Here is a 16679-nt window from a genome sequence, read left to right on the forward strand (position 1 = left end):
CATCCACTGATATACACTTAGGTTGCTTCCACATCTTGACTTCTGAAAATAATGCTGTGATAAATATGGGGGGGGCATATATCTTTCCAAGTTAGTGCTTTCATGTCCTTTGGATAAATAGCTGGAACTGGAATTGCTGGATCATATGATACTTCAATTTTACTTTAATCTCCGAAGTTTACAAGGATTAATCTCCGAAATTTACAAGCAGCTCATGCAGCTCAACAACAAAAAGACAAACAACCCAATCCAAAAATGGCCAGAAGACCTAAACAGACATTTCTCCAAAGAAGATATACAGATTGCCAACAAACACATGAAAGATGCTCAACATCATTAATCATTAGAGAAATGCAAATCAGAACTACAATGAGGTATCACCACTTACAGGTCAGAATGGCCATCATCAAAAAAATTTAGAAACAATAAATGCTGGAGAGGGTGTGGAGAAAAGGGAACCTTCTTGCACTGTTAGTGGGAATGTAAATTGATACAGCCACTATGGAGAACTGTATGGAGGTTCCTTAAAAAACTAAAAAAAGAACTATCATACGACCCAGCAATCCCACTACTGGGCAGATACCCTGAGAAAACCATAATTCAAAAAGAGTCGTGTACCACAAAGTTCACTGCAGTGCTATTTGCAATAGCCTGGACATGGAAGCAACCTAGGTGTCCGTTGACAGAAGAATGGATAAAGAAGATGCGGCACATATATACAACAGAATATTACTCGGCCATAAAAAGTAACGAAATTGAATTATTTGTAGTGAGCTGGATGGACCTAGAGTCTGTCGTACAGAGTGAAGTCAGAAAGATAAAAACAAATATCGTACACCAACACATATATATGGAGTCTAAAATATTTTTTAAAAATGGTTCTAATGAACTTAGGGATGGGACAGGAATAAAGATGCAGATGTACAGAATGGACTTAAGGACACGGGGAGGGGGATGGGTAAGCTGGAACGAAGTGAGACAGTAGCACTGACATATATACACTACCAAATGTAAAACATAGCTAGTGGGAAGCAGCCACATAGCACAGGGAGATCAGCTCGGTGCTTTGTGACCACCTAGAGGGGTGGGATAGGGAGGGTGGGAGGGAGAGGCAAGAGGGAGGGGATATGGGGATATATGTATACATGTAGCTGATTCACTTTGTTACAGAGCAGAAACTAACACAACATTGTAAAGCGATTATACTCCAGTAAAGATGTTAAAAAAAAAAAAAAGAATCTAGACAGATCTTAAACCTGCCACAAAAATGAGTTCAAAATGGATCACAGACCTAAATATAACACATAAATCTATAAAACTCCTAGAAGATAACATAGGAGAAAATCTGGGTGACCTTGGGTTTAGCAATGACTTTTTAGGTAGAACACCAAAAGCATGATCCATAAAAGGAAAATTGTTAAGTTGAACTTCATGAAAATTAAGTCTTCTGCTCTGTGAAAAACACTGTTAGCTGAATTAAAAGTCAACCCACAACTGGGAGAAAATCTTTGTAAAACACATATATGATAAAATACTGGTAGTCAGAATATACAAAGAACTCTTAACTCTCAACAATATGATATACAACGGACTACTACTCACCCACAAAAAAGAATGACCTAATGCCATTTGCAACAACATAGATGGACCTAGAGAATATCATACTAAGTAAAGTCAAGTCAGAAAGAGAAAGACAGATACCATATGATATCACTTATGTGTGGAACCTAAAACATGACACTAATGAACTTATCTACTAAACAGACTCACGGACATAGAGAACAGCCTTGTGGTTGCCAAGGGGGAGGGAGGATGGAGGAGGGATAACCTGGGAGCTTGGGATGAGCAGATGCAAACTATTATATACAGAATGGATAAATAACAATGTGCCACTGTATAGCACAGGAAACTATATTCAATATCCTGAGATAAACCATAATGGAAAAGAATATGATAAAGAATACATATATATATATGTATGTAACTGAATCACTTTGCTGTACAGCAGAAATTAATACATTGTAAATCAGCTATACTTCAATTTTAAAAACTTAACAATATGAACATAAACAACCCAATTTAAAATTTGGCAAAAGATCTCAATAGACACCTCACAAAAAAAGACACTATGGCAAATAAGCATATGTAAAGATGGTCTACATCATATGTCATCAGGAGATTGCAAATTAAAATAACAATAAGTTACCATTTACACAACTGTGAGAATGGCTAAAACCCAAAAACTGACACCACCAAATGCTGATGAGGATGTGGAGCAACTGGAACTCTCATTCATTCTTGGAATGCCACATGCTACAGACACTTTCAAAGTCGGTTTGGCAGTCTCATACAAAAGTAAACATACTCTTAACATATGACCAAGCAATCTCTTTCCTTGGTATTTACCCAAAGGAGCTGGGAGCTTATGTCTACATGAAAACCTGCACGTGCGTTTATAACAGCTTTATTCATAATTGCCAAAGCTTAGAAGTCACCAAGATATTCTTCAATAGGTAAATGGATAAACAAACTGCTGTACAACTGGGCAATGGAATATTACTCAGTAATAAAAAGAAACAAGCTATCAAGCTAGGAAAAGGCATAGAGAAAGCTTAAATGCATATCACTATGTGAAAAAAGCCAGAATAAGAAGGCTGCATACTGTATGATTCTAAGTATATGCCATTATGGAAAATGTAAAACTATGGAGAGACAGTAAAAAGATCCGTGGTTAGAAGGGAGGGAGGCATGAAGAGGTGAAGCACATGGGACTTTTAGGGCAGTGAAACTATTCTGTACAATACCAGTAATGGTGGATACATGACATCATGTATTTGTCAAAACTTTTAGAATGTAGAGCACAAAGAGTGAACCCTAACGTAAACTATGAAATCTGAATGATAATGATTTGTCAATATCTGTCCTAATGTAAACTATGAGCTCTGAGTGATAATGTGATAATGTCAATTATAATGATATAATGTGATAATGTCAATTATAACAAATATATCACACTAATGCAAGGTATTATAATAATAAAGGATGTAGGGGAGGGGAAAGGTTATGGGACTTTTTCAGACAGTTTTCTGTAAATCTCAAACTGCTCTAAAAAAACATATTCTAATGTAAATAAATTATATATAATACATACCAAATAATTATTATAAAATGAGAGACATGTAGAAAAACTTAAAAACCCAGTGATACGGATCCACGAGTAGAAATATTATTTCTGGCAGAGAGGATTATGAAAAAATTCAAGGAGCATACCTTCTTGGACATAAGCATAGAAGGAAAGGGTAAACTTTTGAATGGCTCAGAATTCTAAGTTGAGGAATTAGTGTGGTTAAGAATATGAGTAATGTATCTGGGGAAAATAGAGCACATTCAGGGAGTGAGTCCAATTTGGATAGAGAATGGACAGAATGAAAAACTAACTAAAGCTAGACATGAAGAAAAACTAAAGCTTAAGTTCCTTCATGACAACTGATTGTTCACTTAGCAACAATTAAATTAGGAACAGTCTGCTCAGGGAACAGTTGTTCAACAGTTCAACCTAGAAAGAAGCCATTATCAAAACAGTCCTTGAGAAAACACCATAAGGGCGATCTAATTATTGGCTGAATCCCCTGGTGCACAGATTTCTTCCTAAGCAATTCTTGAATAGTTTTCCAAAGAACCAAAAACTCCTTATGGTGAAACTGACTACAAATTTACTGAATTGAAATAACTATGTAGCATTCACCTCAGATCCATTTTGGAAGTATAGAGACTATATCTCATGATCAAACACATGATACAAACCATTTTCCTACTCATAACTGTTATACACACTAATACCATTAGAAAGAAAACAAAACAAAATCTCCAGGCCATGGGTGTATAAAGAGAATCTCAGTTTTTACCTTTGCCCCTAGAATCTTATTTTTAATCCTTCACTTCCCCCCAAAATTTATAGTTTATATTATAATGCACAGATTCCACTTATGTCCTGTCCTGGAAGAAACATCCCTAGCCCCTCAGGCTCTCCCTCACCATTTCTCCTACACAGAGGTTGGAACATAAGTTACTCATGGTACATCTGTAGAGTGAACAAATGCAAGTAACTCCAGCTTATGAAGTATTAAATTTTGCTGGCCTAACGTTGCTTCTTTTGTTGTCTCTGCTGTGATTTATCACTTCTCTCTCTCTCTCTCTCTCTCTCTCTCTCTCTCTCTCTCTCTCTCTCTCTCTCTCAATCTGTCTGCACTGTCTAATCTCATTGGGACACTTTTCTCTCATGTCAGATCACGTAACCATTTCAATAGGTTCTTTTTATCTCACACCAGGCTCACTGTCTCCAGAACTATGGAAATCAGTGCACTACAATATGGAGCCCATTCTGTGTGCCCTGGGTGTGGTGCTCTCTGTACTACTCTGTCAATGGTCTAAGGACAGTTCTAAGGTTTCTTGTTCCAGTAAAGAACTCGACCACAGCTCTGTTGGGGTCTTAGAGCTAATGGCATCACCATTATCTCAGAAGTCAGAGAAGCCACATCCGGTCATACCTCCAGTACTGACCTCACGCTGTCAGAATGTTCCATCTGGTCTCGAAGTTATACAGATCCCAGTGGACTTCGTCTTTCTCTGAGATTAGTTGCAAAAAAGTATAGATTCTGAGAGTGATGGCTACAAGTCAAAAGAGTGGCTTGGATTCCTTTTAAGTCCTCAAATCTCAAAGTATATGAAAGATTTTGTACGTGTAGAAATTACCTGTATTTTTTCTGGGGAACACGTCTGAAACTTTTATATGATTCGCCAAGGTACCATGACTGGGGATGGCCATTTGGTTTCTCACCCAGACTGGGGCACTACGAACAGTGAAAGGGGGATAATAGGAATTAAGCTGTGACAGGTGTTAACCTGAACTGTGCCCGACAAACAAGGATGCATGGTTATCTAACCCCAAAAGGTTATTTTCTCATTTTCCCTTCTGAATATGTTTCTTTTCTCTCGCAATAGAGAAGGGAAAGGTGAAAAACAGCTGCACTGAACAGTCAATGTTCTACTTAGGTTCAAAACTGTCACCATAGTAGTAGACACAGAATTTGGGGCACTTTTCAGCCCCTTAATTTTTGGTTTATATATTCTATTTTGCAATCCCTCAAGTCAGCAAGTATTTCCTCAGTATCTAGTTCATCTCATGCTTTGTCCTAGGTGTTACTGGTAAAGCCAGTGAACACAACAGATCAAAAACTTTGCACTCATGGGATTTACACTCTAATGCGGATAGACAGCTTATTTAAAAATAAAAATAAAAACAGAAATATATAGTATGTCAGAAGGAAAGAAATGCTTTGGAGAGAACTCAAGCAAGGTAAGAAACAGTGCTAGTGATGGGGTCGAGGAAATAAGGGGAACTGGTATTTGATAAAAAGTAGTGAAAGAGGATGTATTCTGTCAAATTAGACTTTTAAAAAAATACAGTTTACTTTAAGAGAATAAAAATTAGAGGCTGTTTGGCTCAATAGGTTACGAATATCTTTAAATCACTGGTAAATTCAGGAACAATCTAGCACATAAATTTACTATCTGACTCATTTGCTATCAAACATTTACAAGTGAAAAATATTTTTTATTTTAAATAGCAAAAAATCTGAAGAAGATGTTCAAATTGAATGATACTAATAGAATAAAATAATCTACACATTCAAGAGTCATAATCTAAAACAGTGCATAATGCTGGTGGCATGGTGATTAAATTACATGTTGATTAAATTGACCTCCTTATTGAGTTTGGTGCTGGTGTCTCTGGAAACCACATCTTTCAAATACATAGCAATATGTACTATACTTAGCTTCAGAGTAGGAAGTAGTCTTTCTCGAGAGAAAGACAATAAAACAGAAAAAGGTCTACAAATAGAGGATGCATATCTCAACCACAGACAAACGTCCACATTCACCTAAGTGGTAGATAAACAGTTGTTGCTCAGTGAATATTTTTAGCTATATGCCCTTTAGGAGATAATAATCCCATTCACCTTCTAAATCACTGCACCAGTTTCACAGACTAAAGACAGGTATGTGATTATGTACACAGGCTTTAGACAAGATGCTGGCTAACGAGCACACCCAGTCAGTAAATGTGTTAATTTATTAGCTTCAGAGCCCCATTCCCAAAAAGCAGTATTTGTGCTTTACTAGGGATGTTCGTGAACAGCAAGGCAAATAGCACCCAGCCTCTTGAACTAAAATGTTAAGTTATTAGTAGATAATTGGGGATTTCAGTTTCGACATAAATAGCTAGTAACATAATCTCGCCTACAATATAAACAGACTAATCCATTAAACTTTTCACTGTTTTTATCTGTAGAGGACCTCAGCCATTTATGATAGGATGTGTGCCTTCATATAGGGGAGGTAGTGGTAGGAAAGTACTCTGTACTCTCACTGGACTGTTTACTATCAAAAGCACACTTCACCCACATTCATTGATATGTCTACCTTTTCTTTCCACTATTAGATCACTAAATTCCTCAAGAGGAAGGATGCCTTCTTATTTATCCCTGTATCACCAGCCCAGAATTCACAATAGCAACTCAATACACTTTTGTGGAATGAATACTGCATGAATCAGTTGGGTGGAGAAGAGGCATGGGTTTTCCATTTCCCAGCTTCAAAGACCACTGAGCATAGACTTTGATTTCTATTCCTAGGTAAGGATTTAACTTGCTAGATCTAGTTTGGCTTAAGAACCTGGAGGATCTCAAATCTAAATAAATACTTCCAAATAAGGCTTAAGGGTACCAACTCCACGTCTGCTATATATCGTAGCAAAGAACGTTAGGAATCGTCCAACGTTCATTTACAAATATAACCCTCCTCTTTCTCCCCCAAAAAATCCAGTTTTGTAGAGGTAGCCTTTCTTCCCTCCCTCCCCATGCTCTGAGCCAGTTGTGTTAGCCACATTTTCCCTTGCTGGTAAATAATCTGGGCAATGAGTATGTGACAGTGGGCATAGGGGAAGTCTACCAGGAGGTTTCTAGGAAAATCTCCTTACGCTCATGAACAAAAGCAAAGAAAGTCAGCTGCTTTGTGGGCCTAGAGATGCCGCTGAATTTGGATATCATCAAATGATATGATGATACAGCCCTGCTGTAATCATGAGGGAAACTAGCCTAAGAACCAAACAGAGAGAACAGAGTCAAGAGAATTATAGAAAAGCTGAGCCGGAGCCCTGCTCAATTAAACCTGGATTCTCTTCCTTTGGACTTTCTGTGTCCTTATATTTTTTAACCATATATGATTAAATTGTAGAAGATGATACAATAGTCTGTAATATGATCCTGTTTATGGAAAAATATTTTTTTATACATGATGTTCTAGATGGATATAAGCCAATCTTAGCTGTCGTTATCTTCAGGGGAAAAAAAGGATTATGAAGAAGGTACTTTCATTTTATACTCTATTACTGTTATGAAAATAGAAGATTGACATGGTTCTGGAATTTAAACTTCAAGGGGAATTTAAGTGTATTTTTATATTGCTTGCATGATAGGCCCTAATTACTTCTTCCCAGTTTTACTGAGATGTAATTGACATATATCATGGTGTAAGTTTAGGGTGTACGGCATAATGATTTGACTTACGTATGTATATTGTGAAATGATTACCACAATAATTTTAGTTAGCATCCATCCTCTCATGTAGATAAAATAAAAAGAGAAAGCAAAAAAAGGGAAAAAGGGCTTCCCTGGTGGCGCAATGGTTAAGAATCTGCTTGCCAACGCAGGGGACACAGGTTCGAGCCCTGGACCGGGAGGATTCCACATGCTGCGGAGCAACTAAGCCCATGAGCCACAACTACTGAGCCTGCGCACCTAGAGCCCGTGCTCCACAACAAGAGAAGCCATGACAATGAGAAGCCCGCGCACTGCAACGAAGAGTAGCCCCTGCTCGCCACAACTAGAGAAAGCTCACGCACAGCAACGAAGACCCAACACAGTCAAAAATATAAACAAATAAATTAATTAATTTTTAAAAAGGGGGAAAAAAACATTTTTTCTTTGTGATGAGAACTCTTAGGATCTACTCTCTTTACAACTTTCCTGTATATCATACAGCAGTGCTAACTATAGTCATCATACTGTATATTATATCCGTAGTACTTATTTAACTTACAACTGGAAGTCTGTACCTTCTGACTGCTTTCCTCCAATTCCTCCTCTCTCCACCTCTGGTAACCACAAATCTGATCTCTTTTTCTATGAGTTTGTTTTTGTTGTTGTTGTTGTTTTAGATTCCACAAATAAGTAAGATCATATGGTTTTTGTCTTTCTCTGTCTTACTTCACCTAACATTATATGCTCAAGGTCCATCCACGTTGTCACAAATGTCAGGATTTACTCATTTTTTATGGCTGTATAATATTCCACTATACAGATATTCCACAATTTCTTTATCCATTCATCCATCAATGGACACTTAGGCAGTTTCCGTGTCTTGGCTATCACAATTCTGCTATGAACATGGAGGTGCAGATATCTTTTCAAGTTAGTGTTTTCATTTCCTTTGGATATACTCCCAGAAGTGAAATTGCTGGATCATGCGGTAGTCCTGTATTTAATTTTTGAAGATCCGCATACTGTTTCCCATACTGTTCCCCATACTGTTTCCCATACAGTTTACAATCCCACCAACAGTGCACAAGGATTCCCTTTTCTCCACAACCTCGCCAGTATTTGTTATATTTTGTCTTTTTGGTGATGGCCATCACAGGTATGAGGTGATATTTCACTGTGGTTTTGACTTGCATTTCCCTAATGACTAGTGATGTTGAGCATCTTTTCACGTACCTGTTGGCCTTTCATACATCTTCTTTGGAAAAATGTCTATTCAGGTCTTTAGTCCCTTTTTAATCTGATGATTTGGTTTTTGCTATTGAGTTGCATGAGCTCTTTATATATTTGGGATATTAACCCCTTATCACATAATATGGTTTGCAAATATTTTTTCCATCCCACAGGTTGTCTTTTCACTTTGTTGTTTCTATTGCTGTGCAGAAGCTGTTTAGTTTGTTGTAGTCCCACCTGTTTTTATTTTGTTGCTTGTGCTTTACGTGTCACTAATGACTTTTAACATTATCAATACATAAAATTTACTGATTCCTTACTATAGTCTAGGCAGGAATCTTGCTGACACAAAAACAAAAATTGTGAGTGTGGTATTATTTTTCTTTATTAAAAAGTAGCCCCATTCAGTCTTTGGCCCTGGTCTCTTCAGAGGCAGATATCTACTGCCCCGAGAGTATTTAAAAGTGTAATCACAATTTTATATCCTCATTGTTTGATTCTGTATTTCAAAGGAGACTTAGACTGCGTAGAGCAGTAACATATTTGAAAACGGATGAACAGTATCAAGTGTTTAAGTAACCTTCAATGTTTTCCCCAGTGAATCATTCGCCCAGCCATCTGAGAAACCTATTTTTAATAACGTACAGAATACAACCTATATTATATGCTTCACAGCAAGGTTTGCCAACCCTTCCTTTTTCCTCCACACTACCCCAATTCACTTTAATGAAGGGAAAGCAAATGGAAAAATATCACTATGAAAATAAAACTCAACCAGGGCGGATGCAACATTCACTCTTAATTTTCGATCCTTGGCCTATCCGCCCAAAAGCATGAACAAATAAGTGTTTTAGTTGTAGTGAACATGAACCAAAATACCAGAAGAATAAGAATATAAAAGAATATTAAATATATTTAAATATAAGTATAAAAGAAATATTGAGCACCACTTTTGGAGTAACCAATAAATACCGAAAACTCCTTAGAGAATAAAGTCTTTTCAATGTAAAATATGTGTGAATCTATGGATTAGTATGTATATATAAGATAGATTGAAAATAATATTGATTGGTTTGCGGGAAAACCAGGCTCCTGTCAAACCAAAGTACACTTTTCAGTCCTTATTCAACTAGATTTCTCTGATTTTCATCTGATGTTGTCAACAACATCTGACTGAAACTCTATACTTCCATGATGTAGTAGGCCAAATAGTGGCACCCCAAAACCATCCACATCCTATTCCACAGAGCCTGTGAATATGTAACATGATAGTACGTTGCTGGCTTTGAAGATGGAACATGGGCCACCAGACAAAAATATAAGCCAGAAAAGGCAAGGAAATAGATTCCTCCCTAGAGCCACCATAATTAAAGCAGTCCTGCCAAAACCTTGATTTTAGCCCATTGAAACTAAGTTTTAGAATTCTATTTTTTTTTTTTTTTTTTTGCAGTACGCGGGCCTCTCACTGTTGTGGCCTCTCCCGTTGCGGAGCACAGGCTCCGGACGCGCAGGCTCAGCGGCCATGGCTCATAGGCCCAGCCGCTCTGCAGCATGCGGGATCCTCCCGGACCAGGGCACGAACCCGCGTCCCCTGCATCGGCAGGCGGACTCTCAACCACTGCGCCACCAGGGAAGCCCTAGTTTTAGAATTCTTACCTCAAGAACTTTAAGATAATAAGTTCATGGTGTTTTAAGCCATCAGGCTTGGAGTAATTTATTACAGCAGCCATAGAAACTAATACACATGGCTTCTGTAACTATTTTCTCCTAGTTTTCCTCTTATCTCCCAGATTGCATCCTCCCACAGCCTTCCATGGAGTCCTCCTCTTCTTCCCACTGCTTTATTAGTGACATCCCCTTAGGCCCTCCCACTGCTCTCCTCTTATTACATGGATACTCCACAGTAAAGAGCTTCAAAGCATAGACTTCAGAGCCCAATGGAGATAAATTCGTACCCTAGTTCTACCACTTACTAGCTATGTGAACTTTTCACATACTGTAGTTTTCAGGTCTTAGAAATTCCATTTTGTTTCTCTGAATAATTTTTATACATTGAGTTTTTTTAATCTTTTTGTTCACAGTAGACATATTTTCCTTGATTTCATTGAACACAGCCATAATGGCTGCTTTAAATCCTTGTCTGGTGAGATCATCTCCAGGTTGTCCTTGGTAGTCGTCTCTCTTGAGATTGGGTCACATTTGCATGTTTCTATATATTTTAAGCAATTGTGAATTGTATCCTGTCCTTTTATATTGTTGAGATTCTGGATTCTGCTATATACCACTGAAGAACGTGGATTGTATTTGCTTTAACAAGCAATCAACTTGGTGGGACTCAAACCACCAACTGCAACACGGTTGGTGGCAGTGCAAACCTCAGTGCAGTGCTGCCCTTAGCAGTGGTAACTGAATCACACGTGCCCCCCATACACGTGGCCAAGCATCAGCCAGACACTTGAGCAGAGTGTATGCACAGAATGTGGGGCTCCCTCTCTCTGGATTTCTCTTTTCCAGGATCACTCCTTGACTTTCTGTCTCCAGAGAGACCGTGCATGTTCTTTTAGAGTTTTCGCTACCACACAGCACTGACTTCTGTCAGCCTCCAGGCTAAAAGCCTTAAAAAATATAAAAGTCATTGGAACCAATTCCATTTTCCAAGTCTGGCTCCTCTCCAGAATATGTCTGCTTTTGGTCAACTCTCTGGAGCCTTGAGGTAACTGGGGATTTTATTGCTGTTTGTTTGTTTTGCTTTTAATATTTGGACCAAATATGTTTTTTAATACTTGGGCCAAATATGATTTTAATATTTGGACCAAATATTTGGTCTGGAGCAAACATGTGCATTCCCAAAGCAAACACGATAATAAGATAACAGCGTAGCTATAGTGCTTCCTGTGTGCCATGAATATTCTATACACATTAATTATATGGACTTATTAGATTCTCACAACAACACTATGAAGGGGACACTATTTTTTCCCCCACTTTATAGACGAGAAAACTGAGGTACAGAAACATTAAGCAGCTTTCCTAAGATTACCAAGAATTTAACTCAAGGAGTTTGCTCTACAGTCTGTATGCTTAACCACCATGGAAAACAGCACACAACTTCTTGAACTACGGCTTCTACTCTTGCATTTATACAAAATGATCTTAAATGCAATTACTTGCCTGAAATTGGTACTTCAATGTTTGATAAATGTATTTTTTAAAAACTCATCTGTGGTGCTTCAATGTTTAAAAAATGTATTTTTTTTTTAAAAAAACACCTCATTTACCAGTACATTTAGCTGGTTACTTCTTGATGCATTTTTGAATACTCTCAGAGTACATGCTTTAAAAAAGCAGAGGTTTTAGTAGAAGAATGGTACACTGTATAATAATACTCTGTATTCTATAACTTCATTTTTCATAAAAACTGAACATGTCTGAGTCTGATGTACCTCTCTATTAATAATTAAGTCACAGTGGTATTTTGTAATTACAAGACAGTATATAATTTAGAAATATGAAACACTCTTAGGATTTCCTATAAAATAATAAACCATTTCAGTAAATTGAAACATAAAAATCATATTAGGAATATCTCTGGACATATTATGCAGAGTCCTCCTGGCAAGTACTAGTTTCTAATAGAATTCTAAAGAATAGTCTAATGAGACCAAGTTGTTCCTTGGAGAAAAATTTTAAGTGATTTTTATATTAATAGTTTTAATATTATTTCTTCTTGTCTTAGAAATGATGTAGCAAGTCCAAAGAACAGTCAAAGGAATGCCAAGTTCCACAAACCCAGTCCCTTCCTTGTGCTAACACTATATCTACACTTCCATGATAACACACATCACACTGCACTATAATTTTCCTTCTATTCCTGCATCAGACTGTGAATCCATTGATGACAAAAATCACCTATTATTCATCTTTCTATCCACAGAGCCTTATGAAGTATATCTTATAAATGTTCAAAGTTTGCATTAAATAAATGAATGATTACAACTGACTGACGTTCACAATAAGTAATATTTATAATATTACATTGTAAATTTTATAGATATTTAAAGCATCAGTTGTAATTGAAATTATAGAAAACTACCAATTACCTATAATAATGAGGAAAATATATGACGTAAAGTGAATGAGTGATACCAATCAGAATTACCAAAATTATGAATTTCCTCCAAAAAGCAGGATATAAGGGACAAATATTGGTTTAATTTTACTTTTTGTTTCTTGGTTCAAGCTACTAATTGTCTAACAACAAGGCATCGATAGTCAAGTGGTTACAAGCCAAAGTCAAAAGGGACAGGGTTCTACAATTCTCCCAGAAACAGCTAAACCAAAAGACAGAAAGGACAGTCAAGGTTATCTTTGTATATAGTCTCCTAAATAGTAATACAAATAATAAACCACTTAATATACTCGTAGGGTTAAACAAAAGCAATGCCTGTCAACAAATGATAACTATTAAAAATAATATTTGAAAAAGTAAGAATTATCAATAAATTTCAGACTGTAAAACCAAAGCTCCTTCCACTATACTGTCTCACTTTTCACTTCATATCTGTGCTTCTATGAAATGCAATCTTTAAATTAAACTAGGCATCACAAAAATAAAAATTAATGGAGAAAGTGTTCATCAAAAATGTTTCTGAATTAAGGTATAATGAAACAAATAGGCAAAAGCATAGGATCACCTAAATTATTAAACTTTATTAACTAGAACACACACAGAAATAAGCAAATGCTATCACTGACTATATTTTCACCTAATTATGGAATCATTGAACTGACACGACTACGTCTCAGAACCAACTGGCTGGGATACTGGAGGAGGGAGAAGGGGGACTCTGGACCAGCCAAGGTCACAGAGAAGGCAACTGCAAGGGATTGTAGCAGTCCAGCCATTTCTTACAGGTATGAGAAGAAGAATAAGTAAAACAATAAAAATAGCCACTGTTAAATGTATGCCGAATATTCCACATACCTCATCATTTAATAATCACTCAACCTGATGATAAAGACTGACCTTCTCGAAAGCCACAGAGTGAATATGTGCCACAGCTCGTATTCTTAAAACTGTTCACAAATTCTACAAAACCCTGCTTAGGCCTATGCTATATTACCCGGTATGCCAAAAAAAAAATCTAAAGAGAGAGAGGAGATAGAAGTGGATTCAGAAGCAGACAAGTTATGCAGAACCACATAAAACCCAGAGGGAGAAGAGAAAAATTAACACAGCAAGGATGTGCATGTACAGAGCTCAGGCAAAATTCGGCCAAACGGACGGGCAATGCTCCCGCAGTCATTTTTTCCTTGTTTTACGTGCATTGTCTCCACCCTCAGGATTTTAAAGGCTCTGTGAACAGCCATTCAGATAAAGCTAAACAGGTCTTGGCCTATTTATGACTGATATGCTTTGATTAAGAATAAAAGCTAAATGATGTTTAGTGGAATTATATACATCAGATCTAGATCTGTCTTACCTGCTTAATAAAAAAGTGATATTTTAAAAAATCCCTCCCAATAAAACCTTTCAGAATGCTTCTTGTGCCACTTATATGTTAGTGATTTTACTAACAGCCACAATAAGCAACTCTGTGGAATCAAAACTTCATAAATTAGGTAATATTTTTTCTGTTTCACTTTACGCATCTCCTTGTGTTATCGATAATCTTCATGATTTGTTTCGGCACAAGTAATGTCGGGAATTTCCTGCTAGATTTCCTGCAGCTTTAATAAAACCATGCATTCATCCTGTGGGACCCAAGAATACAAGCAAAATGGTACGTAACCACAAGAAGAAAAGTCATGGTTCTAGATGAGAAATTTTTTTCCTTATCATCATCAAGTGTGTTTGTTGTATTGCTACCATGCCTATGACAGCATTTTGGACATTAAATAGTATCAGTATTAAGTGTATTGAATTACACAAAGAGTTTAAGAAGAATTATTTTTTTAAAAAAAGAACAAGGCTTCTTAGAGAAAGTTCATCACGAGAGAGTGGGAGAATCAGGTAATACACAGGTTCTTTCTGATACGCTGTTAACTGGTAGGGAAAGAAATGATTTCAAGAAAATTAGCATCACTTTCCTGACACACTTCATCCCAGTCAAAGTGGATCTTTCTTTAAGCAAATCTACTGCATATAATTTATTGTTAGAGATGACAATTTGCCTGACAAAAGTATTGACGTTTGCCACAGATTCCCATAATGAATTCAAAGGAGACATGTGAGGTGCTCGTAAAGAGGATGTGGATACCTACGGAGTCCAAAGACTGACTCCTACAAGTGCCGACAGCATCCACTGATCCCACGTAATCAAACGTGCTCTTCAGCCGGTTTGCACTATTATGATGAAGATGGTTGTTACAGTGGAAAACTAGCCCTCCTGGTAAATTACCTCAGCCCTAACTCTGATCAGCCCACAACTCCTCCACGATACCCCCAAACTGGTCAGACCACCCCCAAAATCTCCCCAGGACCTTGACTCAAGCATTTTGACTGAGGTCCACTCTGAGTAATCGATGCCTGTGTCAAACTAGTTACGAAGTATTTTGAACATCACTACCGGGTATAATCAAAACTCCTCTGCAGTCTAAGAATCTTTCTTTCCCCCAGAAACAGTTTCCTCTGGAGCTATTTGACAGTGGTGTCTTCCTAAAAGTTACTAGCTTGAAAGTGAGATTTGGCTCAATGAAATATGTTCCTTTCCTGTAGCAGGTTTTTCTCAAGTTTTCTTTTCTAATTAATGTCTTATGGTATCTACGCTCGTCTTTTTAAATGGTATTCCACATATCACATAAATTACCACTTTACCTCTGATAGAAACTTTCTAGATAGAGTACAACTCAAAATAAAATTCAGCTAAATAAATATATGGGGGGAGGCAGAAATTCTAGTAAGTATCTTCAAAACATAAGTCCAAAAATAGTATTTTCAACACTTCATATATACACAGAAAATTGAGAGCTTGCCTAACCCAACGCCATGATTCTAGGGAGGTAAAACATCTCCTCAAAAGTTTAAATTTAGAAAAAGCAGCTTAGCAATATAAAAATTAAATTTATGGGAACTTAATCGTAAGTTGGTATCTACAAAGATAAGTGAAATGACAATACACACTTTTCTAGATGCTCATGCAAAAGAAAAAGGATTTTCCTTTGTAAAAGTAGATTTGAATTTCAAAGTTGATATGTGATGTTTAAAAATCAGGAGGGGTTATTCCAGGTAGAAAGAAAACTAGTTAAACTGAGAAATGTTTTACTCCTCTTTGATTCAAGCTTAATCCAAAAGCACTGCATTAAAACCCAGAAAAAACATTTTTTTAACTTTATGTAGTTTAATACCTTAATTTCAAACTGTTGCAACCAAAAGTGAATTTGAAAAATTAAAATACGCATAACATATTTGGATCTTTTTAAAAATAAGCCGTTAGTCTAATATCAAATAAAGATCACTAAAAAAAGTTTCTCCTCCATACTTACAAACGTTCTTTTCTCCTCCATACATACATACATATGTTGTATAGAATTAAAATTTTAAATTAATTTAAAATTAATGTACAAACCAATTAAAGTCCTAAGCTGTGTGACACTGAAATTTAAAAAACTACAAGGCTAACGAAAATACATCACATCAGAACTGATCACTCATTTTCTGTTAAACCATATATTATCATTTTTTAATCTCTTTACTTATCCAAACCAGAGCAATGATTAACAACAAAAACAGCAACTCATGGACCAATAATGGCAAATAAAAATTTTCAGTTTTATTCCTGGAGAAATAGTATAGCTGATTAAACCATACACTTCAGTAATTATAGCAACAAGCAAACAAATAAACAG

General features: G+C 36.6%; 1 protein-coding gene across 3 annotated transcripts in view; it reads right to left on the reverse strand.

Moving 5' to 3' along the window:
* RYR2 (ryanodine receptor 2) overlaps positions 1-16679 on the reverse strand; it is a 719519-nt gene that overhangs the window by 447136 nt on the left and 255704 nt on the right. The gene's annotated exons all lie outside the window — the stretch shown is intronic.

The sequence above is a fragment of the Stenella coeruleoalba genome, assembly GCF_951394435.1.
Source record: "Stenella coeruleoalba genome assembly, chromosome: 16".
NCBI classification, from domain to species: Eukaryota; Metazoa; Chordata; class Mammalia; order Artiodactyla; family Delphinidae; genus Stenella; species Stenella coeruleoalba.